Below are 26,204 nucleotides of genomic sequence, written 5' to 3' on the forward strand. Positions count from 1 at the left end.
GAGGGATGCTGTTCCCAGGACTAGAAGCTGAAATGTTAAACAAATCCCTGTTAGCTATCCATATGTTTGAGAAATGTAAACAAATCACTACACATGGAACACATGTCATTCACTGTTGCTTACAACTATTCTGCCTAGCAACATCATCACTCATAGCTTAAATACATACATATGCCTGTTTGTGGCAAATGTGTCTGGTTACTTAATTGTGAAAGCAAACACTTCAGTTTTATTGTAGCTCACACATACTCCACCATAAAAACACATTGGAATACATAATGTGTTACCTTATAGCTTTGTTCAAACAAACATAGTAATGTTTTTATATGTATTTTGCAATGTTACCTCAAACACACATGTGAAATGTGGAAAAACAACCTTACTTTTTGCAATAAAACCAACATGCTTTTTTGTTGCAGCATCTAACACAATGTCATACTGTATGGCTCAAGTGGACATGCATATCTTTACTGGATGTGGACAAGGACATTTTGCTTGGAATTTACATTTCAGCTTTTACTTACTGCGGTAAGTATTGACGTTTTTGATGTGTTTTGACTTAATGCGGGTATGAAATATTTTGAATACGTCCTGAAATTTTACACATTTTTTTCAGTTTGATACTCACAATCAAGATGAGGGGAGTGTGGATGACGTCTTGGAGGTGTGTCCAAAATTTGGAGTGGGGGGACAGAACATACGGACGATAATCTTCGTGGCGGTGTAGCCTGCTGTGTTTGGGCCAGGACATACGACCTTGCTTTCTTTTCGGCCACAGGTTTTTTGTGGTGATGTCTTTCAGAAGTGCCACTTCTGCTGCTCCATGCTTCTTTTGATGGACCTTTTAATGAAAGTGCAATTTTGTTATGGCCATTCCTTTACAAGCATACCCTATACTACAATGGACACTTTACCTGCTTCCGTAGCGTCATCATCATCAGATGTGATAGGAGTTACTGGCCGACGAGTAGCACTGCTTTTTTCTAACACTGTATAAAATAAAAAATAAATTTTTTTTAATCATGCTATTGTATATACATCCACCCATTATGCTTATAAACATTTATTCTTGAAGAAATGATTGGTTTTTATTTATAAAAAACATAAGGACAGGAAATACAAAAATAAAAGACAAAAAAACAAAAACATTGACCAAAACACATATGCACTATGGCAACATCAACACAGGAAAACATGTACAGGACACTGACATAGGCCACAAGTTAAAGAAATTAATAAATAAATAAACACACACATCTTCATTTTGTATTGAAAGGAAAAAAATTACAGATGCAATATATAAATTGCTCTGTGATGTGGCACTCCAAAGACACATTACCACTATATGAGCCAAAACAAAATGTAGCAATTTTTCACAAAAATGACACTGCAGTGTGGTGTCACGGTACAAATACAAGCAAAAAAATAAATAAAAAAAATTGTTAATTTAATTAAATAATTAACATTATCTAATAATGACACTACACATGTAAGTGGATTCCAAACCACTTTCCAGTACTCCAGCCTCTAACATGACAACCACTGTTTTTAAAACATTGCACATGGATCACTTAAATATAAAACATAGTCACAATTTTAATTCAAAAATCGGCCAAAAGGAAAACATTATTGCAGGACAATTCAGAGACACACCAAGTCCAAACTACACATGCAAAATATCTGTCCGAAAAACACATGACATACAATAAAGTAAGATGTTACATTGGCTTTTGTATAAAACATTAACCAAAACAATGTATTTGCTGACACACACTTGAAGATGGGAGTAATATGCAACGACACATGACACATTTGAAAAAAACAAAAAAACCATAGAATGTAATTGCAAATACACATGCTCACCATTCTTCCTGGGCCTATCTTAATCCCGGACATGGGTTGCAGAGACAACTTCTGGAGGGATTACACTCCACATGGGCTCCTCATACTCCAGATATGTTGCAATATAGGGCTGCCCACCACCGGTTTTCCGAGCCGACTTGGCCTCCTTGGCCATTTTGGACTTGACACGTCGCTTTATGTCATAGTACCGTTTGCGGCACGTGTCCTCCGTCCGCTTGACCACCCCCTCACTATTGACAGCAGCAACAACTTTTGCCCACAACACTGTCTTCCTCCGTGTTGGGACCTTGGCGGACTCAGGGCCAAATAGCTGCCTCTGATACTTCATCAGCTCACGCACCAATGCCACATTTTCAGCAAAACTAAACTTAACATTCCGCCCAGTCTTAGTAGTGGTGCGTGGCTGCGGAGCACTCTGACTGTCACTATCACTTGAGGCTGCTGCAGCAACCTCACCCACCTCCTCCACCTCACTAACCTCACTAACACTCACCTCCTCCACCTGACCGACCTCCTCCCCCCTCACTCACACCCTCCACCTTACCCACCTCTGAGTCGCACATAATTGTGTGTCTAAACAGTTAACACAGAAAAAAAAAAAAACACACTCCTCCACTACCACTACACAACACAGACACACACACACACACACACACACACACACACACACACACACACACACACACACACACACACACACAAGGGACTATAAAGATAATAACTTGGACTAAAAATGAGACAAAACCACAAAATACAAGACAACAAGAATGACAAGACGACTTTCAAACACAATATCACACTCAGAAATCGCTACCAACACTCCTCACCAAACCACAAAATCACCTACCTCCACAGCACAACCTCCCTCCTCCTCACCACTAACTAAACCCACGAGGTGCGGACGGTTTGGGGCGTATTTATATGGTTGCGCACAGACACTCCTACCATCTGAAACACAACCAATCACGAACGGGGATGAAAATCGAAACTGAAAGTGAAAATGCGGCTGCTGGGAAAAAAAAAACCCTGCCGCGATTAACTTAGGAAAAAAAACAGCAAATACAACAAAAACACGTACGCAAACGACAATGACGGGCGTAAATGTGCCAAAAAAAAAAACGACTGGCCTCGACATTGAAAAACACGACAACCATAAAGTCGACTGCTTCGTAACTTTGCGTATATGGATTCAAAAAGTTGCATGAAAATGCACCCGATGCAAAACGAGTTTAAACACTACACAAACCGACTCAAACACGAATATTAGTAAATATTGGCCCAGGTTAACACCTATTGGTCGACAGTGACTAGGTCGATACCGGAAATAGGTTGACACAGCCATTAGGTCGACATGAACAAGGTCGACATGGAAAAAGGTCAACATGAGTTTTTCAAAAAATGTTTTCATTTTGTGAACTTTTTCATACTTTACGATCCACGTGGATTATTTTGGGAACGGTAACCTGTGCCGAGGCACCTTGCCCGAAGTATGCAAGGGGACACTGTGCACCAATTGGGGTTCCCCATCACTTTACGAAAAAAAGACACAAAAAACCCCCATAAACTCATGTCGACCTTGTTCATATCAACCTAATGGCCGTGTCGACCCATTTCATGGGTCGACCTAGTCACTGTCGACCAATAGGTGTCGACCTAGACACTGTCGACCCTGCGTGCCATACCCGATTAGTTCATGAGCTAAGAGCGAAGGCATGATATACTGTTTAGGTGGAGGAGGTTTATGCAAATTATGCTCAAATAACTTTAATTTAAATATCAATAGTAAGCAACTTTTATGTGTAGGTCTAGTTCTCTGTAAACCTCAATATTTGTGTTGGAATGTTTTAGTCTCTGTGACAGCACAGTAACACTTTTGTTTGTCCTGTTTTCTGGATGCATACAGTCAGGTCCATAAATATTGGGACATCGACACAATTCTCATATTTTGGGCTCTATACACCACCACAATGGATCTGAAATTAAACAAACAAGATGTGCTTTAACTGCAGACTTTCTGCTTTAATTTGAGGGTATTTATATCCAAACCAGGTGAATGGTGTAGGAATTACAACGATTTCTATATGTGCCTCCCACTTTTTAAGGGACCAAAAGTAATGGGACAATCGACTCAAAAGCTATTTCATGGACAGGAATGGGCTAATCCCTTGTTATTTCATCATCCGTTAAGCAGGTAAAAGGTCTGGAGTATTCCAGGTGTGACATTTGCATTTGGAATCTGTTGCTGTCGACTCTCAATATGAGATCCAAAGAGCTGCCACTATCAGTGAAGCAAGCCATCATTAGGCTGAAAAATCAAAACAAACCCATCAGAGAGATAGCAAAAACATTAGGTGTGGCCAAATCAACTGTTTGGAACATTCTTATAAAGAAAGAATGCACCAGAGAGCTCAGCAACACCAAATGACACGGAAGACCACGGAAAACAACTGTGGTGGATGACAGAAGAATTTTCTTTTTCATCCACAAGGGGTCACTGGAGTACTCTTGGGATATGGACGGCTTCCACAGGAACAAGGCACTGAATAATTAAATTTAGAACTCTCCTCCCCTCCATATCCCAGAGTACCTCAGTGTTTTTTCTGTGCTCCTAGTAGCAACAAGGATTTGTGTGGAGCTATCCACACTACTTTTGAATATTTTTATTTTTTATTTTTACAAACATTTTCCACATCCCTTCCCCCCTTCCAATAGGCGTGGGTCCGGGATAGTGGAAGCTGCTACAAGCAGCTGTGGCGTGTTGGTCCTCTCTAAAAGAGCTCCCTCACAGCCACGTGCAGGACCACCTGCAGGAAAGGCTGGACGGAGCTTACAGAAGAAGCCCCGTCATAGCCCCTCACCACAGGCGTCCAGGTATGTTGGGGACGGGGCGGTAAGCTCACGCTGCCGCCCCGCTGTGTGGGGACACGGTACTGTGAAGCGCCGCCCGCCGCTATGTGAGCTGCCCGCCGCCGCTACCAGGTCACCGCTGCTATGTGAGCCGCCCGCCACCGCTTCCAGGACACCGTCGCTCACCGCCGCTATGTGCTGTCTCCCGCCGCCCACAGAGCCACGCCGGACGCATTCTCCATGCATAGCCGCCGCTCCACGGCTCTATGCAGCGCACTCCCCGGCTCCCGCTACCGCTCCCCGGCTCCCTCTACCTCAAGCTCCCCGCAAGTAAGCCCCGGCTTCGTGTAATAGACAGTGGTACACGGAGCACGGGGGGGGGGGGGGAGCACACACAAGGGGGGAGAAGTGTGCCCATAGCAGCAGCAGAAGCTGCTTGGGTTATTAGATGGTAGGCTATTGAGCCTTTTTTTAACAGGTTTATTCATTTTATATCTGTTGGAAAGTTATAATCTGTACTCTGTTTATACTGTAAGCATGGGGGGGCCATTTTAACCATGCTTCCTGTTTCTTCCTGTTGTTATTCCAGAATTCCTGTACTACATCTCTACTACACCGAAGGCGCAGGGGCGTTAGGGGGAATTTGGGATCAGTTTGCATATAGCCTGGCGTGCACTGCACTTGGCCAGATTATATATATATATATATATATATATATATATATATATATATATATATATATATATATATATATATATATAGAGACACCTTAGTACTATTTTACTGAGTTGTGCAAGTTGTTTGTCGTTATATTTTGTGTTGTCTGTCTGCATAATGAGTAAGGCACCAGCAAAAACAAAAAAGCAGTTTCACTGCCATGTCTGTAAGAGTGTTTTACCGGATGGATCTACCACATGTACAGTATGTTTTGTGGATTCAGTTACGAATGCAAGTTCGGCTCCGGTTTCAAAGCCGGTTTCATCCCCGGACCCTCCATGGACTATGCTAGCAGATGTCCTGGCTGGATTGCAATCAGAATTGGCCGCCGTTCGACAAGAGCGGGAAGCGGCAAGATCTGAGTCGAGGGTGAGACCGCTAGAACTACCGGAGGGGTCTCAGCCTTACCAAAAGTCCAAGTCCACTTTGGGTAGAAGGGATAAATTTAATTTGTCTTATGATTTACCAGTTTCTGCTATGTTGCATTCTGACGATTCTATGCCAGACCTCTTTGCGCAAGATGACGGTAAGGAGGGCGAAGTAGACCAGCAGTCAGATAGTGACGATTTTGACAGCCCGGGCATTGATAATCTCATCAGAGCGGTGTGTCAGTCTCTGAAGTTTACAGAAACTGAGGAGCCTCTGACAAATGATGAGGTCGTCTTTACTAAACGACAGAGAACTCCAATGTGTTTTCCTGTTTCGGAATCTCTTAATAAGATGTTACTAGAAACACGAAAGAACCCGGATAAACGATTTTTTATACCTTGCAGATTTAAGTCTAGTTACCCGTTTCCAGAGTCTGTGACCGCTACATGGCGAGAATCCGCCATTGGTGGATTCGTCTGTGTCTAAACTTACAAAGAAATTAACCATACCAGTACCAACTGCTACTACGCTTAAAGACCCTTCGGACCGTAAAATAGAAGCTATGCTAAAGTCCATGTATATAGCAGCAGGCGTGTTGCTTAGCCCTGGGTTGGTTGGCATTTGGGTAACTAAGGCGCTAATGGTATGGATATCAGAACTCAAGTCTACGTGACGATCACCTTATACTTCTCGCTGATCAAATCTGGGAAGCTGCTGATTATCTATGTACAGCTTCTACTGACGTCTGTCAGCTCACTTCTTGCCTTTCATCGTCGCTAGTTACAGCACGACGAGCACTATGGCTGCGTTCTTGGCAAGCGGAAGTCAAAAGAGGTATAGAGGCGTTACCTTACGGTGGCGAGAAGTTGTTTGGTCCTGAATTGGAGAAATGGATTTCTGAGGCCACGGGAGGAAAGTCTGTTTTCTTACCATTGCCTCCAACAGTACCTAGACGGAGATACTCTGGACCTGCGTTCAAATCCTTTAGACCTCAGTCCTTTTGTGGGCGTGGCAGAGGAACAGCCACGCCTGGTAGACGAGGTCGTGGTTTCCAACAAACCAACACCAGTCGTCAGGACGCTAAGGTCACCGACAAGCCAGTGGCATGACGGGCTCCCAGCCCATCTCGGATCTCCAATTGTGGGAGCACGCCTTCAGACGTTCCAGTTGGCATGGCTCCAGACGTCCACAGATGGGTGGATCCGCAATTTAGTGTTAAAAGGTTACAAAATAGAGATCGACTGTCTCCCGCCACTGCGGTTTTTCAAGACAGGACTGCCTGTGTTGGACGACAAGAAGGCAGTTCTGCAAATTGCCATTCAGTCTTTGCTGGATGCAGCAGTTTTGATTCTGGTCCCTGTACACCAACAAGGTCAGGGTTATTATTCCAGTCTGTTTGTGGTACCAAAGCCGGATGGCTCGGTCAGGCCAATATTGAACTTAAAGGGTCTCAATCAGTACGTCACTTACTACAGATCCAAGATGGAATCTCTGCGGTCAGTAATTGCAGGTTTAGAGCCACAGGAATTCATGATTGTACTGGATCTCAAGGATGCGTACTTACACATTCCGATTTGGCCACCTCATCAGAGGTACTTGAGGTTTGCAATACGACAGAACCATTATCAGTTTCAGGCTCTACCGTTTGGCATCTCGTGAGCACCTCAGGTATTCACCAAGGTGATGTCTGTGATGATAGCTCATCTTAGATCCCTGGGAGTGATAATAGTTCCGTACTTGGACGATTTGCTCATTAAAGCTCCGTCTCAACAGATGCTCCTCCAACATGCGTTGCTAACGTACAATGTACTGGTTCAGCACTGTTGGATTGTCAACTTCAAGAAATCACATCTGATTCCATCTCAAAGACTTCAATTCCTAGGTATGATTCTCGATACGGTAAATCGAAGAATTTACCTACCAGAACAGAAAGTACAGGTCATTCGTCATCTGGTACAATTAGTGCTCAAGCCACGCACAGTCTCGGTACATTTGTGCATTCGCCTCTTAGGCACAATGGTGGCGGCTTTCGAAGCGCTTCAGTTCGGGAGATTTCACTCACGTCCTTTTCAACTGGATGTGCTCGCACAGTGGTCGGGCTCGCATCTGCAGATTCACCACAGGGTGAGGTTGTCGCCACGGGCCAGAGTGTCTCTACTCTGGTGGTTCAAAATACACAATCTAACCGCAGGGAAATGGTTCGGCGCCTGGAATTGGATAATTCTAACGACGGACGCGAGTCTCAGAGGTTGGGGAGCTGTAGTTCAAAATTGTCAGCTCCAGGGTCTCTGGGCAGATCACGAAAGATTGCTGTCTATAAATGTCCTGGAACTCCGGGCAATTTACAATGTGCTACGACAAGCAGTGCACATGCTTCGGTCTCAGACTGTTCAGGTGCAGTCAGACAATGCGACGGCGGTCGCATACATCAACAAACAAGGAGGAACGAGAAGTCGCATGGCAATGCGGGAAGTAGCTCGAATCCTCAATTGGGCCGAGCATCACCAAGTGATATTGTCGGCAGTGTTCATTCCGGGAGTGGACAACTGGGAGGCGGATTATCTCAGCCGTCGGGATTTTCATCCAGGAGAATGGGCATTAAATCCAGAAGTGTTTCACATGTTGGTCCAGAGGTGGGGGTATCCTCAGGTGGACCTGATGGCATCTCGCCACAATCACCAAACGCCCCAGTATGTGTCCAGAACGCGAGATCCAAAGGCAGTGGCGGTGGATGCTCTCACCATCGCGTGGCCGTACAGCCTTGTGTATCTGTTTCCACCGTTTCCGCTGCTCCCTCTATTGCTAAAACGGATCAAAAGAGAGTCAGTCACAGTCATACTAGTGACGCCTCATTGGCCTCGAAAAGCTTGGTTCTCGGATCTCCGCGGACTACTCGCAGACGATCCTTAGCCGCTCCCACTACGTACGGACCTGTTACAACAGGGTCCGTTCCTTTACCCCGATTTAGCGCGGCTGCGTTTGACGGGGTGGCTGTTGAGACTGCCCTCTTAAGAAGAGAGGGCATTCCAGAATCTGTTATACCAACCATGTTACGAGCTAGGAAGCTGGTTACGACAGCTCATTATTACAGAATTTGGCGTGCCTATATAGCTTGGTGTGAAGATCGGAAGTTTCCAACATCATCTTTCAAGTTATCCCGTCTTTTGTTATTTCTACAGACTGGGTTAGAAGGAGGACTGCGTTTATCTACACTAAAGGTGCAGGTATCTGCGTTGTCAATTTACTTTCAAAGACGATTGGCTCTATTGCCGTCGGTACACACTTTTCTGCAAGGTGTCCTCAGAGTACAGCCTCCATTCATTCCACCTACAGTGCCATGGGACTTGAATCTGGTTTTAGATTTCTTACAGTCTTCATATTTTGAACCCTTACAACAAGTGGATATTAAGTTTCTCACTTGGGAAAACAATTTTTCTACTAGCCTTAGCTTCGGCAAGGCGTGTTTCAGATTTGGGTGCCTTGTCATGCAAGCCACCGTATTTGGCGTTTCATGATGACAGAGCGGAACTTCGGACGAATCCCGCTTTCTTACCAAAGGTAGTGTCATCTTTTCACATCAATCAACCAATAGTAGTTCCTGTGTTGACAGGAAATGCTGGAACCTTGGATGTGGTATGCGCATTACGTGTTTATGTATCCCGAACGTCTACAGTTCGTAAGACGGATACGTTGTTTGTTCTCTGTGATGCTGCCAAGATGGGTTGGCCAGCTTCTAAGCAGACCTTATCCAGATGGATTAAACTGACCATTCGTCAGGCTTACCTTCATGCTAGGTTACAGCTGCCTACATCAGTAACAGCTCATTCCACACGTTCTGTGGGAACTTCATGGGCAGCTAGTCGTGGGGCTTCTACGACGCAGCTTTGCCGTGCAGCTACATGGTCATCAGGGCACACGTTTGTGCGCTTTTACAAGTTTGATACGTTTGCGGCATCAGCATCTAGCTTTGGCCGTCTGGTGTTACAGGTGCCAAACAGCTCTCCCGCCCACGGGGGAAACTTTGGTACGTCCCAAGAGTACTCCAGCGACCCCTAGTGGATGAAAAAGAAAATAGGATTTTAGTACTTACCAGGTAAATCCTTTTCTTTGAATCCATAGGGGCCACTGGACGCCCACCCAGAGCAGTTTTACCTGGTTTGTGGTAAGTTCAGGGGATCTTATGGTAACACATTCTCACCGACTGGTTCAAAGTTTCAAGTTCTAGCGGTTATAGTGCCAACTGTTTAGTTGTCAGTCACGTTATGTGTCAACTTTATTGTTGTCCGTTATGTTATATGTAATTCTCCATTGTCAACCTCTCTATCGCTCCTGTTCGGCTCAGTAAAAAAACACTGAGGTACTCTGGGATATGGAGGGGAGGAGAGTTCTAAATGTAATTATTCAGTGCCTTGTTCCTGTGGAAGCCGTCCATATCCAAAGAGTACTCCAGTGCCCCCTATGGATTCAAAGAAAAGGATTTACCTGTTAAGTACCAAAATCCTATTATTTCCTTGGTGAAGAAAAACCCCATTGCAACAGTTGCCCAGATCAAGAACACACTCCAGGAGGTAGGTGTATATGTGTCAAAGTTAACAATCAAGAGAAGCCTTCACAAGAGTGAATATAGAGGGTTCACCACAAGATGTAAACCATTGATGAGCCACAAAAACAGGAAGACCAGATAAGAGTTTGCCAAACAACATCTAAAAAAGCCTTTACAGATCAACTTGTACCAGAGTGATGGGAAGAGAAGAGTATGGAGAAGGAAAGGAACTGCTCATGATCCAAAACATAACCACACCATGCTTCACTGATGAGGTGGTGTGTCATCGCGTGGACATGTATGGCTGCCAATGGAACTGGTTCCCTTGTATTTATTGATAATGTGACTGCTGACAAAAGCAGCAGGATGAATTCTGAAGTGTTTCGGGCAATATTATCTGCTCATATTCAGTCAAATGCTTCAGAACTCATTGGACGGCGCTTCACAGTGCAGATGGACAATGACCCAAAACATACTGCGAAAACAACCAAAGAGTTTTTTAAGGCAAATAAGTGGAATGTTTTATGCAATGGCCAAGTCAATCACTTGACCTGAATCCGATTGAGCATGCATTTCACTTGATGAAGACAAAACTGAAGGGAAAATGCCCCAAGAACAAGCAGAAACTGAAGACATTTGCAGTAGAGGCCCGGCAGAGCATCACCAGGGATGAAACCCAGCGTCTGGTGATGTCTATGCGTTCCAGACTTCAGGCTGTAATTGACTGCAAAGGATTTGCAACAAAGTATTGGTCCCTTAAAAAGTGGGAGGCACATATAGAAACCTTTGTAATTCCTACACCGTTCACCAGATTTGGATGTAAATACCCTCAAATTAAAGCGGAAAGTCTGCAGTTACATCTTGTTTGTTTCATTAAAAAATCATTGTGGTGGTGTATAGAGCCCAAAATATGAGAATTGTCGTTGTCCCAATATTTATGGACCTGTATGTTGTTATTCTAACATAAAACTCTCATATCTTCTATATGCTATGCAGTATTTATTGAAGTATAGTATCCAACTAAATGCCATTCTAACAATGTGCATATAGTAGCCATGTCCATCACTTCTTCAGATTCTATCTACATGTGAGTGATGTTGCAGTGGTATACCTGGTATACCTAAGGAGCAGTGCTGCTGTTCAGAGGACTTGCAGAACCTACTGTAGCATCACTTTATAAAAATACCAAAAGTCCATTTGTGTTTACCTGGATAGTATTTATTTATATGTAATTATATACATTATCAACAGTATATTCCGTAGCACTTTACAATTGGGAACAAAACAGTAATAGAACCATAATAAAACAAGAGTAGACAATAACAGACAGAAAGTGGGCCCTGCTCGCAAGCTAACAACCTATGGGATGGATTTATTATTGGTGTAGAACCATAAATGTAGCCTTTCTAGAGGAAGATCTCAAATACACTTTCAGCTTTAGGTTGCAAGGAATATCAGTAATGTCATAATGACAGATGTAGTATCAGCATATCTGTTTATAGATAGCAGTGTAATGCTTTCAGAGAAAACATATTGCAGATCAAGAGCAGGATGCATCAACCATCACATTTTGCATGCAATGCATCCAGCCACTGATACAAGGATTGCATCTTTTGGTAAAGCTGTATACTTGAATAATTGCAAGTAAAATCTCCATAAAGATCTGTCCTTTGCGATATAAGGACTACCGGATTTATGACCTGGGAGTCCATCTGCACATGCGCGGCCGTTGGCTCTCTCAGCTCTTAGGAAACATTGTGAAGAGAAGCACATAAGCTTCTATTAGGCAATGCCATCTAGAGATGTCATTGCCTATCGAGTTCAAGCTCCAGAAAGTTTTGTTTTTCAGAACTCGGTGCATATATGAAAAGCGGTTAAACCTCTGTAAATTGCATTTTTGGTGGTTTGATCACATTTTTGACACTGATACATCCTGTCCCAAGGGGTAAATGTAATAAGGTCCGAGTTGCTGGAGGTGCGGGACTTCGGGCGAGAGTGCCATATTTTAAAGCATTTACAAGGCGAAACCAGGTAACTCAGACCCTATTACATTTACTCCAAAATGTTTTACAAAGTATCTTGATTCAGCCCCAGCCATCCCACCATTCAAACACAGGCATCCATGGATATCGGTTGGGCCTCATATACAGTAAGTTTTCCCCATTGATTTACCATCAGTAAAAAATGTTCAGCTGTCGATCATGCAAGTTGTTCCAGGATCCGTTCCTACAGCTGCACTTTACCTGCTGGACCTGGTGACTGTAGTGATAACTAGTGTATATTTGGAAGGTGCTTATAACAAAAAGATGATCATCATCTTGTACAAAGGTCTTCAAATAGCAAGTCTTTAAGAAAGCTGTGCTCTTTCACTTACTATGTATTGCAGTTACTCTGTGTATAATGTATTTTTATTAAACCATAATCTTTAGTCACAATTTCAAGGTGAAACCGTGGTTATTTTCTGGTGAAATGCCTGGGTTTAGTGCAAATGTTAAAGTCGCACTGGTCCTATATGTTTTCTTATTAGTTTTGGACTGAAGCTGCCATCTGATATAAATACTATGCCGAGTTGTTTGTTGGCTAATTTGTTTCTGTGGAAAATAACTTCAATTGTAAAGAAAAGCTCTTGTTCCATAATTTTGGTCAGCAGAACACATAATAAGTTTGTTGCTGTGAATTTCTCTCCTCTCCTATAATAGAGATTTTCTGCACTGCATAGATGTAAGCATTCTGTTGTATGTGGGAAGCTAGAATTACATCATCTTGTTTTGGCTTCTAAGGAAATGGGCATCTAAAGAATTTATAACCTGTTGTCTGTAATGTAAGCACTAATGTACTACGTATTCCTTCTAGCTGCTTATCTGATTGTCTTATTAAAAAGTTTCAGACTGCACCATTTGCTCCATTCACTGGGAGGGGGGAATGTTTGAAGCCGTGGAGAGAAATAAGTGAAGTTGCACAAAGCAGCTTGTCTCAGTCATTTATCTAGAACAGTGTGAGAAATAATAGATGTTGATTTGTTGCTTTAGGCAACTTCTCCATTTTATCTCTCTCCAAGGATTCAGATGGGTTGGGTATGATTTGCCGGCGGTCAGAATACCGACTGCGACATCCCGATGATTCCCAACAGGAGAAGGTACACTTACCTCCCCCTAACTCCCCCCCCCCTCGCAGCCTAACCCTAACCCTCTCACCCCCGCAGCCTAACCTAATCCTGACCGGATCCCCTTCAGACATCTCCCCTACTATCTTGTTTTGGCAGTGATTAAGTAAAATATGCAGTTCATACGTGCGTGCTAATCAGTAATGCAAGATGTAAATATTTATTCCTCTTTCACAAATGGTGAAATCCATATCTCACATGAAGTAGCTAACCGGCTGTCATGCCACTGTGTGCGCGAACTAGCCACCGATGTATATACTCCCAATATATGTATAGGCAACTGTCTTATACATGTCATTAGCATTTCTATAATGGGTTCAGGTAGTGCAGTGTACATGGGCCACTAGGTCCAGGGGGCCCCACACTGCACACCCTGAATCCATACTTACCTCTCCGGAATCCCATGTCAGCCAGCGCTGCAGAGTAGCAGATAATCTCTGTAAAAATGGCATGGTGGTCATTTTCCCAGTGATTCCTGCTTTAACAATAGAGAACTCACCAGGAACATGGCATGGACACCATGTTCCCAAAGATAGGCGCATTTGCAGTAGACTCTGGCACAAAGCCATAGTCTACGGTGCTGCCAGAGAGGAGGTGGCCCACATGGAGCCTGCATATGGTCTCTCTACTCTTTTAAACCACTTCTGCCTTTATAGTTCATCATTAATTTACTCAATATTATGTGCTATCTGTGATACCACCTTATACACCTATTCAATACTATTGTTTTACCTCATCTAGCATATAATATGGGCAAGGTATTAGACTTTACAGAAGAATGTCCAAACCTGCTACATAGATAAGCTTTCAACATTGTACCACACATGCGTCTTTTCTATAAGCTACAAGAAATAGGGCTAGGGAGAACAATGGGGTCATTCCGAGTTGTTCGCTCGTTGCTGATTTTCGCAACGGAGCGATTAAGGTGAAAATGCGCATGCACATGGTATGCAGTGCGCATGCGCTAAGTATTTTAGCTCAAAACTTAGTAGATTTATCCACGTCCGAACTAAGAATTTCCATCGTTGAAGTGATCGGAGTGTGATTGACAGGAAGTGGGTGTTTCTGGGTGGAAACTGACCGTTTTCTGGGAGTGTGCGGAAAAACGCAGGCGTGCCAGGATAAAACGCGGGAGTGTCTGGAGAAACTGGAGAGTGGCTGGACGAACGCAGGGCATGTTTGTGACGTCAAACCAGGAACGAAACGGGCTGAGCTGATCGCAGTGTAGGAGTAGGTCTCGAGCTACTCAGAAACTGCTAAGAATTTTCTATTCGCAATTCTGCTAATCTTTCGTTCGCAATTCTGCTAAGCTAAGATACACTCCCAGAGGGCGGCGGCCTAGCGTGTGCAATGCTGCTAAAATCTGCTAGCGAGCAAACAACTCGGAATGACTCCCAATATGCACTTGGGTCAGTAATTGGTTAGATAATAGGGAGCAGCGCGTTGTGGTCAATGGTTAATTTTCAAATTGGACTAAAGTACTAAGTCGTGTGCCACAAGGGTCTGTACTTGGACCACTTTTGTTCAACATTTTCATCAACGACCTAACAGTAGGTCTAGAGAGCATGGTGTAAATTTTCGCAGACGATACCAAATTGTGTAAGGTTATAAATACGGAGGGGGATGCTGAGTCTCTTCAGAACGACTTAACTAAACTGGAAGCATGGGCAGCAAAATGGAGAATGAGATTCAACACAGACAAGTGTAAGGTAATGCACTGTGGGGGCAAGATCAAAAATGACACCTACATACTAAATGGGGTAATATTAGGGGATTCTGTACTGTAAAAAGACTTAGGGGTTCACATAGATAACAAATTAAGCAGCAGTACCCAAAGTAGGAATACAGCAAAGAAGGCTAATAAGATATTAGCATGCATAAAACGGGTAATTGATGCAAGGGACGAGAGTATTATAATCCCATTATATAAATCACTAGTGAGGCCACATCTTGAATACTGTGTGCAATTTTGGGCACCATATTACAAAAAGGATATCCTGGAGCTAGAAAAGGTTCAGAGGCGGGCGACCAAACTAATCAAGGGCATGGGGACGCTTGAATACGAGGAAAGGCTTGCAAGGCTAGGCATGTTTACATTGGAAAAGAGGAGACTAAGAGGGGACATGATCAACATCTACAAATATATAAGGGGTCAATGCCCAGCGCTTGGGAGGGACCTGTTTTCTATAAGATCAGCACAGAGAACACGTGGTCACTCGCTTAGGTTAGAGGAGAGGAGTTTCCGCACATTGAGGCGAAAAGGTTTTTTTACAGTAAGGACAATACGTGTTTGGAATTCCCTGCCTGAGAGAGTAGTAACTGCGGACTCAGTCAACACCTTTTAAGAATGGATTAGGTAAATTCCTATTGTATAAAGATATTCATTCAGGGTTATGGTGCGTAGGCACGCATTATAGTTCATTTAACTAGTCCTAACTTAAAAATAACTAGTCCTATAATAAGACTGCATAGGAGACCACAAATAGGTTGAACTCGATGGACAATTGTCTTTTTTCAACCTTAGTTACTATGTTATTACATGGTTGCTAGGTAATGGAAACTGCAAGGCCTGTACAATTGCATATAACAGACACAGCCAGCACTACATATTGTACATAAGTAGAAATGGGGGCAAGTTAACTCTATAATAATAAAATTGCCTGCATCCCCTGCATCCACCATTGTGACACCTCTGTCTATCCCACAGAACAGGGAACACCTTAAGATAAGGCGTACTGTATAGGTGATGGGCAATAGATGGCTACATGTAAGTCACAAACCCTTTATTACTGGTTTATTATCAGATTTGTTTGTTATAGCTAGTGACACTTGTATAAAATGCCTGCTCATATATTACAGTGCATATGGAAAGTATTCACATCGCTTCACTTTTTCCACATTTTCTTATTTTTCAGCATTATTCCAAAATGGAATAAATTTATTTTTTCGCTCAAAATTCTACACACAATACCACATAATGACAATGCCAAAAAAAGTTTTTTTGAGATTTTTGCAAATGTATTAAAAATAAATAATCACATATACATAAGTATTCAAAGTTTTTGCTCAATACTTTGTTGATGCACCTTTGGCAGCAATTACAGCCTCAAGTCTTTTTTGAATATGATAGCACAAGCTTGACACAACTATCTTTGGGCAGTTTCGTCCATTCCACTTTGCAGCACCTTTCAAGCTCCCTCAGGTTGGATGGGAAGCGTTGGTGCACAACCATTTCAGATCTCTCCAGAGATGTTCAATCGCATTCAAGTTTGGGTTCTGGCTGGGCCACTCAAGGATATTCGCAGCGTTGTCTTGAAGCCACTTCTTTGATATCTTGGCTGTGTGCTTAGGGTCGTTGTCCTGCTGAAAGATGAACCGTTGCCCCAGTCTGAGGTCAGGCGCACTCTGGTACAGGTTTTCATCCAGGGTGTCTCTGTACATTGCTGTATTCATCTTTCCCTCTATCTTGACTAGTCTCCCAGTTCCTGCCGCTTAAAAACATCCCCACAGCATGATGCTGCCACCACCATGCTTCACTGTAGAGATGGTATTGGCCTGGTGATGAGCGTTGCCTGGTTTCCTCCAAACATGACGCCTGGCATTCACGCCAGAGAGTTCAATCTTTGTCTCATCAGACTATAGAATTTTGTTTCTCATTGTCTGAAACTCCTTCAGGTGCATTTTAGCAAACTCCAGGCGGGCTGCCATGTGCTTTTTACTAAGGAGTGGCTTCCGTCTGGCCACTCTACCATTCAGGCCTGATTGGTGGATTGCTGCAGAGATGGTTGTCCTTCTGGAAGGTTTGTGCCTTTCCAAATCATGTCCAATCAACTGAATTTACCACAGGTGGACTCCAATTAAGCTGTAGGAACATCTCAAGGATGATCAGTGGAAACAGGATGCATCTGAGCTCAATTTCGAGCTTCATGGCAAAGGCTGTAAATACTTATTTACATGTGATTTCTTAGTTTTTTATTTTTAATAAATTTGAAAAAATCTCAAAAAAACTTTTTTCACATCGTCATTATGGGGTATTGTGTGTAGAATTTTGAGGGGAAAAATGAATTTATTCCATTTTGGAATAAGGTTGTAACATAACAAAATGTGGAAAAAGTGAAGCACTGTGAATACTTTATTAGGGATAGGTGTCTTTCTTTGGTTAAATGTGTTGTTTTAAATTCAGTAATGAAGTTAAGGGTAATCTGAAGCCCTCTTTGAAGGATAGATGGTCAACCATGCAGCTACTGAAGGGTATTAGCCTGCATGCATTATTTATCTGGCAGGTCAGAAATAATAATAATAATAATAATAATAATAATAATAATCAAAAACAAAAAACTTTTTTTTGTGATAGTACAAAGATGTTTCTATGTGGCATTTGACTAAAGGGGCCCATACATCAGCAATCGACTGGGGCAATTGTAGATGATTGGGGCAGTACGGATGGTGTAATGGTTAGCATTACTGCCTCACAGCACTAAAGTCATGGGTTCGATTCCCACCATGGCTCTAACTGTGCAGAGTTTGAATATTCTCCCCGTACTTGCGTGGGTTTCCTCCGGGTACTCCGGTTTCCTCCCACAATCCAAGAATATACTGGTAGTAGGTCAATTGAATCCCAACACAAATTAACCCTAGTATGAATGTGTGCTCATATGCATGTGGTAGGGAATATAGGCCCTCATTCCGAGTTGATCGCTCGCTAGCTGCTTTTAGCAGCCGTGCAAATGCTAAGCCGCCACCCTCTGGGAGTGTATTTTAGCTTAGCAGAAGTGCGAACGAAAGGATCCCAGCGCTGCTACCAAAAAAGATTGTGCAGTTTATGAGTAGCTCGAGACCTACTCCTAGCTAGCGATCACTTCAGTCTGTTTAGTTCCTGTTTTGACGTCACAAACACGCCCTGCGTTCGGCAAGCCACGCCTATGTTTCCCCAGCCACTCCTGCATTTTTATCTGGCACACCTGCGTTTTTACACACACTCCCCGAAAACGGTCAGTTACCACCCAGAAACACCCACTTCCTGTCAATCACTCTGCGGCCAGCAGTGTGACTGAAAAGCGTCGCTAGAGCTTGTGTAAAACTGCATCGGCTTTTGTGAAAGTACGTAGTGTGTGCGCAGTGCGCACCATACGCATGCGCAGAAGTGCCGATTTTTAGCCTGGTAGCTGTGCTGCGAACAACGGCAGCTAGTGATCAACTCGGAATGAGGGCCATAGATTGTAAGCTCCACTGAGGCAGGGACCGATGTGAATGGGCAAATAGTCTCTGTAAAGCGCTGCGTAATATGTGTGCGCTATATAAATAACTGATAATAATAATAATAATTGTGTCTGTAAATCTGTAATGTATGGGGTTCACAGATAGCAGATTTCTGCCACAAATCAATTGTTAAATCAGGGTTTTCAACATTTTTAATTTCAGAGATAAATTGGTCTTTAGATTGCTAGTATATGGGCAACAATCAGGAGATCTGCAGACAGTTTTTAGTAAACTGATGAGACTTTAAAGATTGTCAGATCTGTTTAACTGAAAATTATCTGTAAATCACTGAAATATATCTAATGTATAGGCAAGTCAGATGGATTGGGGTAACAATATATTGGGAAATAAATTACAGGATCTGCAAAACAATAAATTGTAATTGCTGATGCATCTCTCTATAAGCATATGAAACAAAATAGGATTAGTTTGACACAGATCACTTAGCAGTGGAATGTAAGAAAAGGTTTGTTTGTTTGCTTTTAGTGTGCAAGATTTCATGCGTTGGCCAATCTTACCTGCTGTCAGAAGACCCATATGAAATGATTTCTGTTTACTGCTGTGGTGCTGATCTTTAACTTGCTACACCAGTAATAGTTATTCTTACCTTCTATCGGTGTCACTGTTGCAAATATGACAACATTTGTGGTAAATAAAAATAAACAAATTAAGCTACAGTAATTCTAACCAAAACAAAAACTTGTTTGTTTTTATTTAATTGTAAGTGAATATCCAGAGAGATAGTACACATCTATCCCTTTAAAGCGGGACACTAATGAATTGCACAGGTTCTGTGGCTGACTGACTTCAAGCCTGCATTTCCCCTGGTTGTAATCAGCCACATAACCTGTGTAATCCATGAGCATTACTATTTAAAGTGATGGTATGGTAAGTACACGGTATAAAATTTCTGGCCTATATAATGTTATTCCAAATTTAAGCTAGGACAGGTGGTATTTGTCATGTCGCACATCACAGCTGTCATAACAAACCCTACCTCTGCCCTGATACAGCAGAACTGCTTTATTTACTATTGAATTATCTGGGGGAGAGCGGGAGGATGGCATGAAGCTCTTTGTTGTAACCTTGATGTCCTATTAATTATGGTGTGTATAGTTCATTGCCATGACAAGACCCAGTAAGGAATGCTTGACCTATCGGCCTGGAAGGTTATTCACTGCTAAGATGTGAGACCACAAAGATTAGTATAAAGGCCCATACACACTGGGCGATTTTGAGCTGAAAGCAGCTCACTTTTGGTGTTTTGAGCTGCTTTCTGCTCAAAACCGCCCAGTGTGTATGCTCTGGCGATGAGCGCTGATGCGCGCTCCCGCTTCATCGCCGGTAGCCGCCGTTCATCTACTTGTATCACCAGCAGATGAACGGCGGGATGGATGGATTTCCATAGCGTCCTGCTATGGAAAGCTGTTCACCCCGGCTGACATCGCTGGGCAGGGGGGAAAATAGCTTGGCGTGTAAGCACTGAGCGATTTTCAGCCCAGCGATGTAAGCGATCATCGCTGTGCATATACCCTGGGCAAAAACGCCCAGTGTGTATGCACCTTTAGAGTTTAGGCCAAATTGCCCTTGCAACTTAATAATATCAGAATTTGTGTAACCAAGGCCAATATCTTACATAAATATGGTAGTATAAAAACCACGGCTATCTGATATGGGAATTCTTTAAAAACATAAAAACAGAAAGTCACAACCCACATTGAAATTAAAATTGCTATCCATAATGTGAATACAAAAGTGCATTCTTAAAATAAAACATCTTAATCCGCAGTTGTAGGAGCACTACACTCCTATATTCTTTCCAATAATCTGCCACCTGGGAAAACACTACAAGGTTGGGATCATTTATCAGTAGCTGATCCTCAGAAACTGCCCATCCACAACTCATTCCACAACTCGATTTTGAACCTTTTTCAGTTTCTATTTGCCCAGACTCCACCTGTGACATAAGTGAAACTAGTGTGTTGGTATGCTATATTGTTGTACAACTGATTCAGAGCTGTCCACAATGTTGATGTTGGGCACAGTGGAGCGATGTTCTGCCACTGCACATGCGCCATGGCCGCACTGCTCACACGCAGTGAGTGATTAGCGACTGAGGATGCAGGGAGGATAGTATCAGGTAGTCGGCATTTGGGGGAGGTAACTGGGGCAAGAAAAAATGCAGGAGTGTCTAGGCCAATTTCTGGTCGTTCACTAGTAGAGGTCTGAGTCGTAGAAGACATGCTCTGTCTGAGATAGCATAGGGTTTCTCAGAGATGGTCCAACCGATGTACGTGTGAGGCAGGTGAAATATTTCTGGCTGGAGTGAAAATGTGGCAGTGTACTGTATGGAAGCAAATGACAATCAACCATTTGCTCCCAAAAGTTGGAAAATGGGCAAAAGTGGTCATTCTGATAAATTGGTTATATCAAATGGATCTAAACAATTCATCTGAACGTCAATTTTTGTCTGTTTTTCAGTGTTTGTGAGCAAATGGTCAATTGCAATTTGCTCCCATATATTACCAGATTTTTATTACGACTAGAAAGATTGGACAGATAATCTTATACCCCTTTTCCACTGCCGCAATAACCTGGGATATTGCAGGGTGTACCCGGATCATGGCTCAGTGTAAAAGGGTCCTTGAAAAATAACCCAGGTATCTGACCCTGGTAGCTATCGGGGTTGAACCCAAGTAAGGATGCAGTGTAAACGCCGTGACTCAGGTTATCCAACCTGGGTTATGCTTAAAAGTTGCTGATTGGTTGTTTATAGAGAGACCCACCTCAAGAGATTGTCTGTGAGTGCCATGCAGGGCAGACACGGGTTCAGTGTAAACAGGACCTGGGTTTTTACTGGAAAAGTGGTATTATAGTGTGTATCCAGATAAGACACGGGCAGTGGGCATCTCTGCACAAGATAGATGCTGAGTCATGAGCATATTTTCGCAAGTCTACTTCAAGACAAAATCACAGCTGCGCATGCACCTGTGTGCATCTCTGAATCGGGCCCTTATTACTCTATTTAAGTCAGGGATGGGGAACCTTTGGTCCTCCTGCTGTTGTTGAACTACACATCCCAGCATGCCCTGCAACAGTTTTTGCATGGCTGAATAGCAAAACTGTAGCAAGGCATGCTGGTATGTGTAGTTCAACAACAGCTGGAGGGCCGAAGGTTTCCCATCCCTGGTTTAAGTTATGCAGTGGTTCCCAAACTCAGTCCTCAAGGCACATTAACAGTCCATGTTTAAAGAATATCCATACTTAGGCACAGGTAACTCAATTGTACCTCAGTCAGTCTGTGTATACTATCTGTGCACTAGCATGGATAACCTTAAAACCTGGACCGTTAGGGTACCTTGAGGACCAAGTTTGTGAAACCCTGAACAAAATACAGCATTACTCCTTTCTGGAATATCTCAGAGCTATGCATTGCTGCCACTAAACATGGTATCATTTTTATTAATATATATACACACACGTATAAATAAGAGACATTATTATGTTATACTAAATTAGTATACTAATACCTAGTGGAGACTCCTCATTTTTTTAGTTTCATATATATGTCATTGACATGTTATCCAGTGTTTTCATAAACATATTGTATCACTAATGTTTCCTATAATAGAATGGATTAACTGAAATCTAAAAAAGTGGTTTAGGGTCTTTGAAACTCTTAACTGAGCCATACAAATGGTTGCTTGATCTCCTGTAGTAACTGGACATCTTACTATTAATCAGGGTAAAGTGACAAACATATATAACCGTAACATAGTGGTTCCCAAACGCTTTCCTCAAGACACCCCAACAGTCCAGGTTTTAAGGATATCCGTGCTTAGGTATAGCTGACTTAATTAATATCTCAGTCAGTTTTATTATACCATCTGTGCACAAGCAGGGTTATCCCTAAAACCTGGACTGTTGGAGTGCCTTGAGGACCGCATTTTGGCAACCACTGCCTTAACAAATTATTTCCATAGCTATTCTGATTAGGCAGCAATCATGACACCGGTTTGAAATATGTATTCCTGGATACCTATTTGTATTGACCAAAAGCAGGTAATAATAATTTAATTGTGCGTGTACTTCTCAACATTTCTAATGCTCTGGACTGTAAAGTTAAAGCAGCGTCTCTCAAAGTCTGTCCTCAGGAACAGTTCACGTTTTCCAGGTCACCTAGAGGTGCACAGGTGTATTCATTACTCATAGACACATTTTAAAAGTCCTGGAAAACCTGAACTGTTTGGGGTTCTCAGGACCTGTTTTGAGAACCTATGAGTTAAAGTTTGTTTAGTTATGGGCTTCCTCTGTTGGCAATGTTGGACCACAATTAATGTTGCTCCATTTCCATAGTGCAAAGGTAAGTGTCCATCATTATATTGTGAGCTATGCACAGGGGTGTAGTGTTGTATGCCGGCGGCCGGGCTCCCGGCGACCAGCATATCGGCGCCGGGAGCCCAACCGGCGGCATACCGACAGCGCGGTGAGCGCAAATGAGCCCCTTGCGGGCTTGCTGCGCTCGCCATGCTGCGGGCACGGTGGCGTGCTACGCGTGCCACACGCAATTTTATTCTCCCTCCAGGGGGGTCATGGACCCCCACGAGGGAGAAAATGTGTCGGTATGCCGGCTGTCGGGATTCCGGCGCCGGGATCCCGACAGTCGGCATACTGAAGACCACCCATGGACAGACGGGTTCAGTATGTATGACCAGCGGACAGGATTCCAGTGGTCACAATACCCATGCTGGCATCCTGATCTTTGAAATCCTGGCAAGGGAGAGATAAGTATGTTATCCCCTCTCCCCTATCCCTTAACCCTAATCCTCCCTTCCCACAGCCTAACCCTAAGCTCCCTGAGTGGTACCTAAACCTAACCCTCCCTTCCCCGCAGCCTAACCCTCCCCCCTTAGTGCCTAATCCTAACCCCCCCAGGTGACGACAAAACCTAACTTCCTGGGCCCTAACCCCCCTGCTATACTTACAGTTGGGATGCTGGCTGTCAGGATTACGGCATCACCATTCTGACAGGTGTCGGAATTCCGGCGTCTTGATCCTGACAGCCAGTATCTTAAGCGCATCCCAGACAGACTTTGTTGAGCTATTGTCAGCCCTTGTTCACCACTTGTGAGCATTGCAGTTTGAGCTGGCAATTTACACATGTTAACCCTTTTTCTCTATCGTCCTAGTGGATGCTGGGGTTCCTGAAAGGACCATGGGGAATAGCGGCTCCGCAGGAGACAGGGCACAAAAAGTAAAGCTTTTCCAGATCAGGTGGTGTGCACTGGCTCCTCCCCCTATGACCCTCCTCCAGACTCCAGTTAGATTTTTGTGCCCGGCCGAGAAGGGTGCAATTCTAGGTGGCTCTCATAAAGAGCTGCTTAGAGAAAGTTTAGCTTAGGTTTTTTATTTTACAGTGATTCCTGCTGGCAACAGGATCACTGCAACGAGGGACAGAGGGGAGAAGAAGTGAACTCACCTGCGTGCAGGATGGATTGGCTTCTTGGCTACTGGACATCAGCTCCAGAGGGACGATCACAGGTACAGCCTGGATGGTCACCGGAGCCGCGCCGCCGGCCCCCTTGCAGATGCTGAAGTAAGAAGAGGTCCAGAATCGGCGGCTGAAGACTCCTGCAGTCTTCTAAAGGTAGCGCACAGCACTGCAGCTGTGCGCCATTTTCCTCTCAGCACACTTCACACGCAGTCACTGAGGGTGCAGGGCGCTGGGGGGGGGCGCCCTGGGAGGCAAATGTAAACCTATATAAAGGCTAAAAATACCTCACATATAGCCCCCAGAGGCTATATGGAGATATTTAACCCCTGCCTGTATTCACAAAATAGCGGGAGACGAGCCCGCCGAAAAAGGGGCGGGGCCTATCTCCTCAGCACACGGCGCCATTTCCTATCACAGCTCCGCTGGTCAGGACGGCTCCCAGGTCTCTCCCCTGCACTGCACTACAGAAACAGGGTAAAACAGAGAGGGGGGGCAAATTTAATGGCAATATCTTGATATATATAAAGCAGCTATAAGGGAGCACTTATTATAAGGCTATCCCTGTCATATATAGCGCTTTTTGGTGTGTGCTGGCAGACTCTCCCTCTGTCTCCCCAAAGGGCTAGTGGGTCCTGTCTTCGTTTAGAGCATTCCCTGTGTGTCTGCTGTGTGTCGGTACGTGTGTGTCGACATGTATGAGGACGATATTGGTGTGGAGGCGGAGCAATTGCCAAATATGGGGATGTCACCTCCTAGGGGGTCGACACCAGAATGGATGCCTTTATTTATGGAATTACGGGATAGTGTCAACGCGCTAAAGCAGTCGTTTGACGACATGAGGCGGCCGGACAATCAATTAGTGCCTGTCCAGGCGCCTCAAACACCGTCAGGGGCTGTAAAACGCCCTTTGCCTCAGTCGGTCGACACAGACCCAGACACAGGCACTGATTCCAGTGGTGACGAATCAACCGTATTTTCCAGTAGGGCCACACGTTATATGATTTTGGCAATGAAGGAGGCGTTACATTTAGCTGATACTACAGGTACCACTAAACAGGGTATTATGTGGGGTGTGAAAAAACTACCTATAGTTTTTCCTGAATCAGAAGAATTAAATGACGTGTGTGATGAAGCGTGGGTTGCCCCTGATAAAAAGCTGATAATTTCAAAGAAATTATTGGCATTATACCCTTTCCCGCCAGAGGTTAGGGAGCGCTGGGAAACACCTCCTAGGGTGGACAAGGCGCTAACACGCTTATCAAAACAAGTGGCGTTACCTTCTCCTGAGACGGCCGCACTTAAAGATCCATCAGATAGGAGGATGGAAAATATCCAAAAAAGTATATACACACATGCAGGTGTTATACTACGACCAGCTATAGCGACTGCCTGGATGTGCAGTGCTGGGGTAGTTTGGTCAGAGTCCCTGATTGAAAATATTGATACCCTGGACAGGGACAATATTTTACTGTCGTTAGAACAAATAAAGGATGCATTTCTTTATATGCGTGATGCACAGAGGGATATCTGCACACTGGCATCACGGGTAAGTGCTATGTCCATTTCGGCCAGAAGAGCTTTATGGACGCGACAGTGGACAGGCGATGCGGATTCAAAACGGCATATGGAAGTTTTGCCGTATAAAGGGGAGGAGTTATTTGGAGTCGGTCTATCAGATTTGGTGGCCACGGCTACAGCCGGGAAATCCACCTTTCTACCTCAAGTCACTCCCCAACAGAAAAAGGCACCGACTTTTCAACCGCAGCCCTTTCGTTCCTTTAAAAATAAGAGAGCAAAGGGCTATTCATATCTGCCACGAGGCAGAGGTCGAGGGAAGAAACAGCAACAGGCAGCTCCTTCCCAGGAACAGAAGCCCTCCCCGGCTTCTACAAAAGCCTCAGCATGACGCTGGGGCTTCTCAAGCGGACTCGGGGACGGTGGGAGGTCGT

At 43.8% G+C, this 26,204-nt stretch overlaps 1 protein-coding gene across 5 annotated transcripts in view; it reads left to right on the forward strand.

The window, feature by feature from the left end:
- ARHGEF10 (Rho guanine nucleotide exchange factor 10) overlaps positions 1-26,204 on the forward strand; it is a 318,961-nt gene that overhangs the window by 28,057 nt on the left and 264,700 nt on the right. Inside the window, exon 1 of one of the 5 annotated variants that reach the window (XM_063916672.1) lies at positions 23,106-23,124. The exons of the other annotated variants lie outside the window; for them this stretch is intronic. The gene's annotated coding sequence lies outside the window, so the exon portion shown is untranslated. Of the gene's footprint in view, positions 1-23,105; positions 23,125-26,204 lie in introns of those variants that run through there. 5 annotated transcript variants of the gene reach the window in all.

Source organism: Pseudophryne corroboree, chromosome 4 (assembly GCF_028390025.1).
Source record: "Pseudophryne corroboree isolate aPseCor3 chromosome 4, aPseCor3.hap2, whole genome shotgun sequence".
Lineage (NCBI taxonomy): Eukaryota > Metazoa > Chordata > Amphibia > Anura > Myobatrachidae > Pseudophryne > Pseudophryne corroboree.